The following is a 16,311-nucleotide window of genomic DNA, read 5'->3' on the forward strand; positions in this document are numbered from 1 at the left end:
TAGTGATAAGCATTATAATATTGATGTCGGCCCTCAAAATCTAATGCGAATTTGAAGGCTTCTTCTAAGGTAATCGAGTTCCGTATCCAATAAGGCGACAAAAAATTTAAAATTTACTAGATTTGTCGAAAACTTGTTACTAGGAGGTTTTCGTTATCGCTGATTACGAATTTGATATCACTTTTTCAAAATTTAAAATGTCAAATCCAATAAGTCGGATGGCAAATTTAAAAATTTAATAAAAATTTTTGGTCGCCATATTGGATCCGCCATTTCGAATTATGAAAAACTGATAGCAGATTCGTAATCAGTGACCCCGAAAACCCCCGAGTAACATAAGTTTCAAGCAAATCTAGTGAATTTCAAATTTTTTTTGGTCGCCATATTGGATACGCCATTTTGAATTTTGGAAATCTGACATCGTATTCATAATCAGCGACCCAAAAAACCCCCGAGTAACGAGTTTCAAGTAAATCCGATGAGTTTTTAATTTTCGTCCGCCATATTGGATCTGAAAGTTCCATGTCTACAAATATTCATCTTATTCAGCTTTTCCGGGCATTGTCGACAATGCTCAGTCTATCTTGGGCAATGTCGAAAATGATATAAATAAAGAAGTGTTAATGATATAAACAAAGTTCATATTATTTCCCTCACAATAAACTTTCGTCAATGAATAATTTGTAGTGTTAAGAAAAATTTTATTGACTAGTGAATAATCAACTGTCGAAAGTTAACGACGCAAGTAGGGTCAGTCGGGGTAAATCCGAACGGGGGGTAAATCCGAACGCTAATTATTTCAGCTTAATTAAAATTTTTAAAAATAAGTTCGATATGAGAATTTTTACCTCAGATCCTCTTGAAGAGATTCTAAGTATTATCCCATTTTTTGTTTGTTAATTAGCAACAGCATAAACAAAGATAACAAGTATTGCAAAAAAGATTGAAAATCAAAGATGACACTCTTTCAGTATTTTGTCTCGTATTTGAAGAAAAAGAAGCTAAAAATTCATTTTATTATTTATAATTGTTTGTTATGAATACTAGAACAGAAACTATATTTGATTTTTGCCTTCTGTAAAATTTTATTAATAATATCAGACCGTTCGTATTTACCCAAGAAAATTGGAAAACTGGGGTAAATCCGAACGGTATTTTCAATAATTTTTTTTTACATCAGAGCCACACAAAATTGTTTATATTTGATTACACTATTATTTTAACATTATAAAAGTACATAGAAAAAAGTTTTTCTTTCTATACGTATCCTCGTTAGTAATTAATAAGCAGAAACTTAATCTCTGTTCTCTCGAAGGAGTGTTTCAATTTTTTTGCCAAATGGTTTGTTGAAAAAAGTTTTTCAGGATCTTAATAAAATTTGGTATTCTACGGTTTTTGGGGTCGCTAATTACCAATTTGAAGTCAGTTTTTCAAAATTCAAAATGGCGGACGACAATTACAAAATTCATTGGATTCGCTCGAAAATTGTTACTCGGGGGGTTTCAGGGTTAGCAAATTAGATCATTTTTAAAAATAAGTTTTAGGAAAGTACGCCATTTTGAATTTAAAAAATTTGACTTTTATTTTTGTATTTACATTCAATCACTCCAAAATACTTTCTGTACCAAGTTTTGCAAAAATCCGTTATGATTTGATAAAGTTATTGAAGGTTTTAATTGTGTAATGCATTTTAATTTTTAACCTGTTTGATTTTTGTATTTATATATGATGCATTATTACATAATAGGTTTATTATCGTATTTTTTTTGAGTTTTTATATAAGTTTAACAATTGCAATACTTTAAATTTATTTTCCCTAAGATTTTTCTGAAATACAGTGGCGTTCGTATTTACCCCCATATTTTAGGAAAGTTGCAAAGTATCGAGGTAAATACGAACGCTAAGTTTCCTGCGATTGTAATTTATCAAAAATTTTTTCTACCCCATAAAATTGTTCTATGGAAGTAAAGTAACAACTTCATGCACCAGAATACCGGAAGTATTTTTTTTTAAAGAAAAAACTTATGTTATTGTTGAAACTTACTAAAAGCGTTCGGATTTACCCCAGTTGACCCTATCTATTAATTATAATTTAAAATGGATAATTCAGTCGACAAGAACCGTTTTCAAAATAATTTAATGAATCGAATATCATCGAAACGTGCAGATAATAGTGCCTTTCTTTATTCTGCTGAATACGAAGAATGTGTGAAAAAAGTGGGTAGTTTGAAATTAAAAATAAAAAAGACTTCAAATGAGTGTAGATTTTTAAAAAAATATGACACGATTTCTGTTAACTACAGAAGCGCCTATGGGCCTCTCAAAGGCACGTACACACGTAGGCAAAATGTAGCAAAATCGAGTTGAATTGACGACACGTATGCACGCGTGCGTGCAATTTACGTTCTGTTACGTTTTCAACGTGTATGTCTGGACAGGCTGAAGATTGTATAAAAATATATTTGTATTTATTTATTTAAATATTTTATAAAAAATAAAAATAAACAAAGGGTTAAAAGGTAAGTGACCATATTTTTTTAATGATATAATTAATTTTTATTTGTAAATATATATATTTGTATAAAATTATACTCGCTTTCTGAAGAAAAATTCCTTTTTAAATTATCCGCTATTTGAAAACGTAAAATTCTTCAAAACCAAGCATAAGCGTAATTTTTTTTATTTATTTATTTTGTGGTTTAATTATATTTTCTTATTGCCAAGAAAGTTAAGAAAAGAATTTTTTGTTCATGAGAGTTTTGAAACTTGAATTAAATCGTAATTTTAAAACATGTACTTTAAGTATAATTTTATTATTTTATTACTATGAACAAAAATAAACAAATCAATTTGATCGCATTTTAGGCAAATTGTACAGAACTTTTATATATCAAACAATTTTTATTAAACAAAGTTTCCATTTAATTAAGGTACAAAATATATATAAGATTTCAATAAACATTTAACGTTAATAAAACAATTAATGTACTTTAAAGTTTATATCATTAAATTGTTATTGAAAACTAATTTTAATATAATTTTTTTATTATAGATGAATCAAAATTCTAGAACCGTTGAAATAAAATTTCAAAACAATATTAGATACGTGAAGGTTAAAGATAATCTGCTAAAAAAATCGGTAATCACCGAAAATTATCCAGAAGGAAGCAAATTGGAATATTCTGAAAATGGAAAAACATTTTTGTTGGAAACTGATGAGCATCACTATCATTTAGAGCAAAATGTCGAGGTTTACGACGTTGTTGTATCAACAGGTACGGAATTTTATCATGGATTAATCACTTCTTATAGGTCTTATTTTTCTTATAATTTTATCACCTTTTAAGAAATAAATAATTTTAGTTGATAATACATTTTATGTTTAATAATATTTAATAGTTAGTGCTAAAGTGGTCCCTTTTCATGAGGGCGTACAGAAATTTCTTATTCTTACTTAGAATTTTTAATATTCTCAAATAAAATAACTGCATTTGTTTAATAAAATTAATATTTTTTAAGTAAAATTCTTTTAAAGCTACTATCTTGTTCACCATTTATGCTAATTTTAATGTTTTTAAATAATTTGTTAAATAAAACATTTATACACTAATGATTTTAATGTCTCTTTTAGTTACTCCAATTCCAAAGGACCTTGGTGCAAACAAGAGGAAAAGGTTTCACGAAATATATAGTGAATTAGATAAAAATGATTTGGAGAAATCGACTAAAAAGAAAAAGGTAAAGTGTTTCTAATTTCAAACATTACCAAGTAATTGCTTTATCTGTTGCATTTTTATTTAATTGTCATAAATGATATTTTATATATGTTCTTATCTTTAACTTTAATCGAGACTTTAAGAAATGGTTGTTTGCTTTTTGTTATATAAATTCTTTATAAACAATTTATTTTAATGATGATAATTTTAAGTGCAGATTATGATTTTCAGTCTGGTCCAAAAATTGGTAAAAAAACGCCAGCAAAAAATTGTCAAAGAAACAAAGAAACATATTTTCTTTACTTGGTGGCACAAAAAAAATTTTGAAGGATCATTTGGTACTACGGGTTCTTTAGGAGGAAAAAGAAAAATTACTTTGAAAGAAAACGTAGATTATACTTTGGAGACGTTGACAGATGAAATTTTAAAGCAATATGTCGATAAAGACAATAAACATTTATTTGAAACATCGTTTGTTTACCTTGCCACAAATCAAGAACAATTTATTTCAAAATTCGTGAACAAGAAAGGACACGAATGCAAATTTTGGGAATATTATTATGATACACTTGAGAAGCCATCTAAAGAATACAATTATCTAATTTTGAAATTCATGAACTTATCGGCTTTTCAGATAAGAAAATAACTTCTCCAACTTAAGCGATTTAAAATTTACAGATAATATACAGGCGTAGAACATTTAAAAAATTTTAAACATTATAATCTAAACTAGCAACTTTGTCGTCCGCAAGCGGCCGACTACGTTGCTAGTGTGCATTAACCATATTTTTTATTCATTTTTTTACAAAAAAATTTAATATTAGAAATGTAAAAAAAAATTTCTCTATATTGGATCTACCACCCAAGTAGCACGGAATATTGCTTGAATGTCAGGCTGATATCAACCGGGAATATTTTTGTGACATTCAGGCGATATCATAATGTCCTTTTCACGGGGACATTCCTCCGTGATGTATCTATGTTACAGTCTTTCACACAAAAAATGTAACCCGTTACAAAACTTACATTCTACATTTATTAAACCTAAATAATTCTGTGGTACTTTACTTTAATCTAAATCTTCAACAGACATTATTGCAACTCCTGCACTTTTTTATTCCGATTATCGTTTTTATATGTCAAATTCTTTTCTTCACACATTCTTTTCATCTTCCGTTGCCGTAGAAAATTTTTTCTTCTTACATGACAAATTATTTTCTTGACGCACTTTCTTTTCATCTTGAGTTTCCATTGATATTTTTCTTTTCCTACATGCCAAATTTTTATCCTTGCGTATTTTCTTTCCATCTTCAGTTTTTATAGATAATTTCTTTTTTTTGCATGTCAAATTTTTTTTGCGCTCTTTCTTTTTTATTTCTGTTTTATTACGATTACGTTTTCTCAATCTCTCATTCTCCTGTCTTATTATTTACTGCTCATATGTAACTTCGCGCCTTGCCTTCCTTTTTCTTCCCTTCTCTTTAATTGCTCAATTTATCTTTTTATCATTTTCTTTACTCAGAAAAGTTTTCATTGTTAAATATTCATGTGGTAAAATTTTGTTCAGAGTATTATAAGTTGTACGAATTATTTTCTTTTCACTAGTGTCATTTAAAGAATGTTTAATTTTTAACTCTTGTGTTAATAGAACTCTGTTAATATTATTACTGGGAAAAGTATTAAAAACAGAACAATAGTTTAAAATATAATTTTTATGTTCCTGAGTTCAATTTATGAAAAGACGGTTCTAATCATTCTCTATTATCGAATTCCTATTGTGAGACGTTCTTACTGTCGGAAAATTATTTAAGCAATTATTTTCAAACATTGACTTAAAATGGTTTCTCATTTTGTTATTATCAGTTTCATAATTTACACGGTTTGGCATTACGTTAAATAATATAGATGTTGCAAATGCTATTGCATGTACTCCACACTCAACACTACCAAAAGGTTGTTGATCAACAGCTTCAAAAACTACTGTTGGTTTAAAAGGTAACAATCTAATTAAATATTTTATTTGCTGCACATTTAAACACCCCTTATTAAGGCTATCAAAAATATAAAGCCTTACTCTATAGTAATAGACATAAATTCAGTGACCATAATTGTTATTACGGCTAAAAAGTATTTAAATATGCTTATCACCGTCTCTAATTGGGACAATAAAATCAAGCATTTGTACATACAAATCACTTTGCATATTAAAAAAAGAATTGGAATCTTTTCTTAATAAATCTTCAAATTTGTACATATGCATGTAATTTAACAATTTATTTCTATTTTCAATAATTTTTAAATCTTTATCACTTAAAATAATATACTCTTTTATGTTGGCCATATTATACTTCGTTTAATTTTATTTTTGATTCATGAAAATCTAAATAACTTTAACCGTTTTGCTCACTTTCTCTAATATAACCAATTTTGCCTTTTATTCAATATAACCAATTTTTTCTTTAATTCAATACAACTAATTTTACCTTTTACTAAATATAACTAATTTTTCCTTTAATTCAATATAACCAATTTTTACTTTAATCCAATATAATTAATTTTGCCTTTTATCCAATAAAACTACCAAATATCCAAAAGAATGAGAGAACTATGAGTAACTATGAATCAGTAACTACTGATCAGCCAATAAGTGCAAAAAGGATACTCTTATATGAGTAATCAGTAGTTCATTATAAATAACATATATACGTATTTATACCTGTATTAAAACCCCGGAACAAATACCACAAAAGAACCAACCATTGGACAATAGAACCTTTGTTAATGAGGATTAACTCTGAGGACCCAGGTAATAATTTCTTTTTTCACATTTATTATATAGAAAAATAAAGATGTACCAACCCTTGGCCAATAGAACCTTTGTTAATGAAGATTAACTCGGAGTACATAATGAAACCCTGGCGGATTCGATTTGCGTAATGTCTACTTAACTAAGCGGACTTTAGGTAGACATTAGGCAGACATGTAAAAAAACGTATAAAAAAGCTATTAATCGACTTATTATGATAAAAAAAAGTTGATAAAAGGGTAAATGAATGTTTATAGAGTAAATTCGTACAAAATTTGTAATTAATAAAGCAATAAATAATTAATAATGAATGGAAATGTGCGCGAGGTACCTGATCAGTTCAGCTGTACAATTATTTTCGTGCTATTTTCTGAAAAGAATATAAATTAACTGCAAAAACAATTGATATTTATAAAAAAGTGTAAAATTGATTTAATTTTATTGTTTGCAATACGAATTATTAAATAATAATTAAGTTTTTATCAAATGTGAATAGTGTTGTGAAAACCTGTGAAAACTAATGAGTTACTACATTACCGATCGCATATGATAATAAAAAGTTCTCGATGAGTGTAACAAAAAAGCTGCAATCATGTCCGTAATTTTGGACGAGAAACAATTATGAAATCAATAATTATTTGTATAACTTTATTCTGCATTTTAAAATTCACTTTTTATTTTCTTTCAAAGCAAAAGCTTGGAAGAAAACATGCTCGCACTGTATTGTAAAAACTGGTGGCGCCATCTCTCATATGCGATCGGTAATGTAGTAACTCATTAGTTTTCACAGGTTTTCACAACACTATTCACATTTGATAAAAACTTAATTATTATTTAATAATTCGTATTGCAAACAATAAAATTAAATCAATTTTACACTTTTTTATAAATATCAATTGTTTTTGCAGTTAATTTATATTCTTTTCATGAAAATAGCACGAAAATAATTGTACAGCTGAACTGATCAGGTACCTCGCGCACATTTCCATTCATTATTAATTATTTATTGCTTTATTAATTACAAATTTTGTACGAATTTACTCTATAAACATTCATTTACCCTTTTATCAACTTTTTTTTATCATAATAAGTCGATTAATAGCTTTTTTATACGTTTTTTTACATGTCTACCTAATGTCTACCTAAAGTCCGCTTAGTTAAGTAGACATTACGCAAATCGAATCCGCCAGGGAATGTAATAAAAAATTATAAAAATTTAAAATATTATTAAATTATGAGTGTTTTGAAACATTTGTTAACGTTATTTAATGCAAAACATATATATTTACAAAGTATGAAGTAGAATATTATTATTGAAACAATTATTCATTATTTAATAATTAATAATAGGTGTCCCACTGTTTAACACAAACCTTAAAAACAAGAAAAATGTATCAAGTTCCAAAAACTTGAAATTTTATGGTAGTATCAAAAAGTGTCCAAAAATATATAAAATTGACATATTAATATCTCTTTGAAAAAAATTGTCCCACTGTTTGTCACTCTCCCCTACATACATATATACATATAAATGAATATTTTTTTTATTTTTAAAACAAAAATGGAAGAAGATTAAGATTTTAGACGATGATGTTCTTATGACATTTTCAATCGTCTAGATAGAGAAACGCAATGTTAAACAAAGAAGTACTTATGTTATATTTCTTGGTGTAAGAAAGAAAGGTATGCGTTACCTATTCAGTTTTACACTTTCTTTATAGCTTTTTCACGTGATAAAGGGAGAAAGAAATAATTACCTGGGTCCTCAGAGTTATTAATTAATCCTTCTTAACAGATTGCAGGTCAAGCGAACCCTCATTTGCAAAATAAAGATATATCTTTCTCTCTCCATAAATTGTTCTTTTCTCTGTCACCGAAAACCCAGCAGGGGTCCGGACGGAATGAATGAATGAATGAATGAATACCAAGATTATTATAGTTAATTAAAAGATTTTAATAACGAAAATGAAATTAAAATACTATAAAAAATGTATTATTAAGAATAATAATTTTAAAATAAAATAGTAAAAAAATTGTTCCTTTTTAAAAAAATAATAAATGAGTGAGGATTTTTTAATATTTTTCAAATATTTTTTAAATGTATATTTATCATTTTTTAAAATAAACCTTATTTTTCAGCTGCGATCAAATAAAAAATTTTTTTTTCATACTCTAAATTTTTATCTGGAAGATAAGATTTCTCCATATATATATATAAATAAATAAAGATAAAATTATTGACTGGTTTAAAAGTAGGAAAATAAGACTTAATTGTAAAATATAATCCCTATTGAAAATCCCCACATGGGATCCTATATATGATTCCATATAGGTTCCTTTATAAAAACCGTTATAAAATCCTAGGTCCACATAGGAATCCACATGGAATTCCATGTGAAATCATATATGAAATTCGGACACGATTTGGTGTATGATTTCATGCAGGAATTTATTATGTTGTTTCCACATTGAAATCTATGTCAATTCCTACAGTATTTCCTATAATTTTTCTGACATATTACTTTTTTCAATTTCCTTCATAATTAACTCACATCAAATCTTAAAAGAAATATTATATGAAATTCTTAAGATTTCCTTATATAAAATCTTACATACAAGATTTAATGTAGGAATCAATATAGAATTTCATGTGCATTCTTACATATGATTTCACATGGATTTGAACATAGGAAATCACATGGGATTTCATGTAGATTCTGAAATATCAACCTAAGATTTCACATGGATTTATATATAGGAAACAATATAGGTTTTTATGTGGTATAATTTCAGTTGAATGTTTTATGCTGAAAGCAGTTAACAAAAATTAAAAATTATTAAATTAAAAATTAAATAATATTACTGCAATTTATCTGAAAAGAAAAAAATTTGTGCTTTGCAATACACATTCTGAGTTAAAGTCTCAGCTTATATAGTATTCAAGAATGATCTCAACTGTGAGAAAGAAAAATTATCACCATCTAGTGGCGTAACTGTAAAACTATAACGATGATCTACATCTATATTAAAATTTCCCATGTCAAACACCATGTCAATTCCCCATGTGAAATCCTTTATAATTTTTATAAAAAATTTCCCCATATCAAACCCTATGTGAAATCCCTTATCATATTTTTGAAAAATTTTCCTATGTCAAATCCCATGTCATTTCCCATGTGAAATCCTTTATCATTTTTATGAAAAATTTTCCTATGTCAAATCCCATGTCATTTCCCATGTGAAATCCTTTATCATTTTTATGAAAAATTTTCCCATGTCCAACCCCATGTGAAATCCCTTATCATATTTTTGAAAAATTTACCTATGTCAAATCCCATGTCATTTCCCATGTGAAATCCTTTATCATTTTTATGAAAAATTTTCCCATGTCAAACCCCATGTGAAATCCCTTATCATTTTTTTGAAAAATTTTCCTATGTGAAATCCCATGTTATTTCCCATGTGAAATCCTTTATCATTTTTATGATAAATTTTCCCATGTCAAACCCCATGTGAAATCCCTTATCATATTTTTGAAAAATTTACCTATGTCAAATCCCATGTCATTTCCCATGTGAAATCCTTTATCATTTTTATGAAAAATTTTCCCATGTCAAACCCCATGTGAAATCCCTTATCATTTTTTTGAAAAATTTTCCTACGTGAAATCCCATGTTATTTCCCATGTGAAATCCTTTATCATTTTTATGATAAATTTTCCCATGTCAAACCCCATGTGAAATCTCTTATCATTTTTTTGAAAAATTTTCTTATGTCAAATCCCATGCCATTTCCCATGTGAAATCCTTTATCATTTTTATGAAAAATTTTCCCATGTCAAACCCCATGTGAAATCCTTTATCATTTTTATGAAAAATTTTCCTATGTCAAATCCCATGTCATTTCCCATGTGAAATCCTTTATCATTTTTATGAAAAATTTTCCCATGTCCAACCCCATGTGAAATCCCTTATCATATTTTTGAAAAATTTACCTATGTCAAATCCCATGTCATTTCCCATGTGAAATCTTTTATCATTTTTATGAAAAATTTTCCCATGTCAAACCCCATGTGAAATCCCTTATCATTTTTTTGAAAAATTTTCCTACGTGAAATCCCATGTCATTTCCCATGTGAAATCCTTTATCATTTTTATGATAAATTTTCCCATGTCAAACCCCATGTGAAATCCCTTATCATTTGTTTGAATAATTTTCCTATGTCAAATCCCATGTCATTTCCCATGTGAAATCCTTTATCATTTTCATGAAAAATTTTCCCATGTCAAACCCCATGTGAAATCACTTATCATTTTTTTGAAAAATTTTCCTACGTGAAATCCCATGTCATTTCCCATGTGAAATCCTTTATCATTTTTATGAAAAATTTTCCCATGTCAAACCCCATGTGAAATCCCTTATCATTTTTTTGAAAAATTTTCCTTTGTCAAATCCCATGTCATTTCCCATGTGAAATCCTTTATCATTTTTATGATAAATTTTCCCATGTCAAACCCAATGTGAAATCCCTTATCATTTTTTTGAAAAATTTTCCTATGTCAAATCCCATGTCATTTCCCATGTGAAATCCTTTATCATTTTTATGATTAATTTTCCCATGTCAATTCCCATGTCATTTCCCATGTGAAATCCTTTATCATTTAATTGACATGGGAAAATTTATCATAAAAGTGATAAAGGTTTTTACATGGGAAATGACATGGGATTTAACGTAGGAAATTATTTCAAAAAAATGATAAGGGATTTGACATGGGGTTTGACATAGGAAAATTTTTCTTAAAAATGATAAAGGATTTCACATGGGAAATGGCATGGGATTTGACATAAGAAAATTTTTCAAAAAAATGATAAGAGATTTCACATGGGGTTTGACATGGGAAAATGTATCATAAAAATGATAAAGGATTTCACATGGGAAATAACATGGGATTTCACGTAGGAAAATTTTTCAAAAAAATGATAAGGGATTTCACATGGGGTTTGACATGGGAAAATTTTTCATAAAAATGATAAAGGATTTCACATGGGAAATGGCATGGGATTTGACATAAGAAAATTTTTCAAAAAAATGATAAGAGATTTCACATGGGGTTTGACATGGGAAAATTTATCATAAAAATGATAAAGGATTTCACATGGGAAATAACATGGGATTTCACATAGGAAAATTTTTCAAAAAAATGATAAGGGATTTCACATGGGGTTTGACATGGGAAAATTTTTCATAAAAATGATAAAGGATTTCACATGGGAAATGACATGGGATTTGACATAGGTAAATTTTTCAAAAATATGATAAGGGATTTCACATGGGGTTGGACATGGGAAAATTTTTCATAAAAATGATAAAGGATTTCACATGGGAAATGACATGGGATTTGACATAGGAAAATTTTTCATAAAAATGATAAAGGATTTCACATGGGAAATGACATGGGATTTGACATAGGAAAATTTTTCAAAAATATGATAAGGGATTTCACATAGGGTTTGATATGGGGAAATTTTTTATAAAAATTATAAAGGATTTCACATGGGGAATTGACATGGTGTTTGACATGGGAAATTTTAATATAGATGTAGATCATCGTTATAGTTTTACAGTTACGCCACTAGATGGTGATAATTTTTCTTTCTCACAGTTGAGATCATTCTTGAATACTATATAAGCTGAGACTTTAACTCAGAATGTGTATTGCAAAGCACAAATTTTTTTCTTTTCAGATAAATTGCAGTAATATTATTTAATTTTTAATTAAATAATTTTTAATTTTTGTTAACTGCTTTCAGCATAAAACATTCAACTGAAATTATACCACATAAAAACCTATATTGTTTCCTATATATAAATCCATGTGAAATCTTAGGTTGATATTTCAGAATCTACATGAAATCCCATGTGATTTCCTATGTTCAAATCCATGTGAAATCATATGTAAGAATGCACATGAAATTCTATATTGATTCCTACATTAAATCTTGTATGTAAGATTTTATATAAGGAAATCTTAAGAATTTCATATAATATTTTTTTTAAGATTTGATGTGAGTTAATTATGAAGGAAATTGAAAAAAGTAATATGTCAGAAAAATTATAGGAAATACTGTAGGAATTGACATAGATTTCAATGTGGAAACAACATAATAAATTCCTGCATGAAATCATACACCAAATCGTGTCCGAATTTCATATATGATTTCACATGGAATTCCATGTGGATTCCTATGTGGACCTAGGATTTTATAACGGTTTTTATAAAGGAACCTATATGGAATCATATATAGGATCCCATGTGGGGATTTTCAATAGGGATTATATTTTACAATTAAGTCTTATTTTCCTACTTTTAAACCAGTCAATAATTTTATCTTTATTTATTTATATAGGGGAGGATGGGACAAGGATAGTTAGGTAAGATATTTTTGGATCTAGCAGTGAAATTTAAACTGGCATCGGAAAAAGAATAATATCGTTCAAAAGCCTGTTTATTTAGCTACAATTTTGCTATACATTGTAGATGGCAATGCCTTCGAGATAATATTGGAAAAGTAAAAAAAAAAATTTAACTATCCTTGCCCCACTAGTGGGGCAAAGATAGTTGAAAATTTGTTTTTACTAAGAATGATACAAAAAATCATGAAATTTGATTTTCCATTGTTTCAAGGTATCGAATTATATTTGTCAAGAATTAACAATAAAAATTATTGTTCTAATTAAATCGAATCATGTTTAATACAACTTAGCACTTAAGGATGAGCATTTTTATCAAAAAAACATGTTTTTTGTGAATTTTTTGAAAAACAAAAAAATTATTAAATCGCGATCCATAAAAAGCAATTAGCATTTCGTTTGCAATTAAAAAATTGTGTTAGCCAGACATTACCTTATCATAAGTATTACAACAAGGCACTAACTAGTTTTGCCCCGTGAGCGCTTTTTTCGAATTATCACAAATTTTTAGTACAAAAAATTTTTTTTTTTAAAAAAGCAATATGATATTCGTTTTCAGCACAAAATTTTATACCAGAAAACATTTACGTAAACAAATATATTTAATAAATTATATCCGCAAAAATAAGATTGAATAATAAAAATAAGGTGAAAATATTTTAGCAAAACTGAGATTTAACACAAATGGGCACGTAGCTTCTACAAATAGTGTCCCCGCAAGCTCAAATTTTTACTGTCGTCTTTTGGTGTTAAGACGAGTGTACATGATAAATGACCCGTTTTTTTGACGAGCCGTTTCTGTATTAGAGCCACTAACTATCCTTGCCCCTTAACTATCCTTGCCCCACCCTCCCCTATATATATGGAAAAATCTTATCTTCCAGATAAAAATTTAGAGTATGAAAAAAAATTTTTTTATTTGATCGCAGCTGAAAAATAAGGTTTATTTTAAAAAATGATAAATATACATTTAAAAAGTATTTGAAAAATATTAAAAAATCCTCACTTATTTATTATTTTTTTAAAAAGGAACAAATTTTTTTACTATTTTATTTTAAAATTATTATTCTTAATAATACATTTTTTATAGTATTTTAGTTTCATTTTCGTTATTAAAATCTTTTAATTAAAGAATAATAATCTTTGTATTCATTTCTTCATTCATTCACATTTTCTTAGTACTTGAATTTTCTCATTATTATTAGATTATATATACATATGTATATATCTTTACTTTGATAATTAGGGTTCTCGAAGGTTTCTACCTGAAATTTGTTTTGTCAAAACAACTTTCAGTTGAGGGTTTTTTTGGAAAAACTTTTTGGTATTGGATAATTTTAGCATTAAAGATATTTGGATTTTAAGGATAAAAAATTATATTGGATAACATTAGTATCGAATATATTTTGATATTGGAAAAAAATATTGATTATTTGAATATAGTGGAAGTTGGTTTTTGGAAAAATTTTTTGGTATTGGATAAGATTGGTATTAAAGATATTTGGATTTTGAGGATAATAAAATATGATATTGGATAACATTGGTTTTGAATATATTTTGATATTGAAAAAAAATTGACTGTTTGATAATAGTGGATGCTGGCTTTTGGAAAAGTATTTAAATAGAAAGAAATAGGGTTGAATATTGTTTTAAGGGTTGAAGTTGTTTTATGGGTTAAATAATAGTTTGTGAGTCGAATATTGATTTGAATAATAATAAAAAGTGCAGAGGAAAATAAGTTAAATAATAATCATTATCGAAAATGATGTAATGTGGAAAAAGATTAAACAACGCTAATTCACGTTCATAAAAGACTATCATTGTTGCATTAGTTAGCTGAATTATAGTTAATGAAATATTTTATAGGTGAAACACATGTAAGTAAATTTTTTGAAAGCAAGAAACTAAAATAAACGATTACTTTTGAAAATTAGCTTTATCGACAGTTTAAAAGTTCAAGAAGGATACCATGTCGAACATAAAAGAGTATTTTATTTTAAATAATAAAGATTTTAAGAATATTGAAAATGTAAATGAAATGTTAAATGATATGCATATGTATAAATTTCAAGAATTATTAAAAAATGATTCAAATTCTTTTTTCATTATGCAAAGTAGTTTGTAATTACAAATGCTTGATTTAATTATTCCAATTGGAGAAAGAGATAAACATATTCAAATAGTTTTTAGCGGTAATAACAATTCTGGTCATTGGATTTGTGTTTATTACGATGGAGTAATATTTTTTTAAGGCTATTTATTATTTATTAAGACTATTTTTTAAAGCCTTAATGCAGGGTGTTTGAATATTCATCAAATAGAATATTTAATTAGATTTTTCCCTTTTAAACCAACAGAATTTTTTGTAGGTGTTGATCAACAGCCGATTGGTACAGTTAAGTGTGAAGTATATGAAATAGCATTTGCTGTAAATTAAAAGATTAATTTATGAAACTGATAATAATATAATGAGCAAGCATTTGATATCATTTTTTGAAAACAATTAATTAAATCATTTTCCGGCAGTTAGAATGTCTAATATTAGGATTTCGATTTGTAGAGAATCATTGAAATTGTCTTTTCATAAATCGTAATTTTATTCATTTACAATTTTATATGTATCGTCTTTCATAGAGAAGAAAAAAGCGTGGATTGCCACATGTGCGTTTAACTAGATGTTTACGTACACAAATTTGCGATTCAGAAACTTTAAATAAAATGATATGTGCTGAAATCACAGACGAAATAAAGAATCCAGAACTTTATAACGTCATTGTAAAGCGATTTTAAGTTCATATGGGCCTTGTAGTAAACAAAAGAGGACTTCACCCTGCATGGATCCTGAGATGGGTCAATTAAATGTATTGCTGACAATTCGATGATCGTAGCATATAATCTTTATTTGAGTACAAAATTTAAAGGTCATATTTACTGTGCAATAATAGGTATTATATTATTATAACACCATAAGGTTGAAATAGTAATACAGTAATCATTACAAAAATAATATTATTATTTTTGTGAGATCAAAATTCTAATAACTGTCCGTCAAATAAAAATAAATTTTTAATTTTTTATAAAAAATTATAGATACCACGCGCGTTTACGCGCGTTTCTTTTAGCTAGTTTAGATTATAATGTTTGAAATTTTTTAAATGTTCTACGCCTTTATATTATCTGTAAATTTTAAATCGCTTAAGTCGGAGAAGTTATTTTCTTATCTGAAAAGCCGATAAGTTCATGAATTTCAAAATTAGATAATTATATTCTTTAGATGGCTTCTTAAGTGTATCATAATAATATTCCCAAAATTTGCA

Source organism: Leptopilina boulardi, unplaced genomic scaffold, assembly GCF_019393585.1.
Source record: "Leptopilina boulardi isolate dan_hultmark-lab unplaced genomic scaffold, ZJU_Lbou_2.1 LbouV2_197, whole genome shotgun sequence".
Classification (NCBI taxonomy): Eukaryota; Metazoa; Arthropoda; class Insecta; order Hymenoptera; family Figitidae; genus Leptopilina; species Leptopilina boulardi.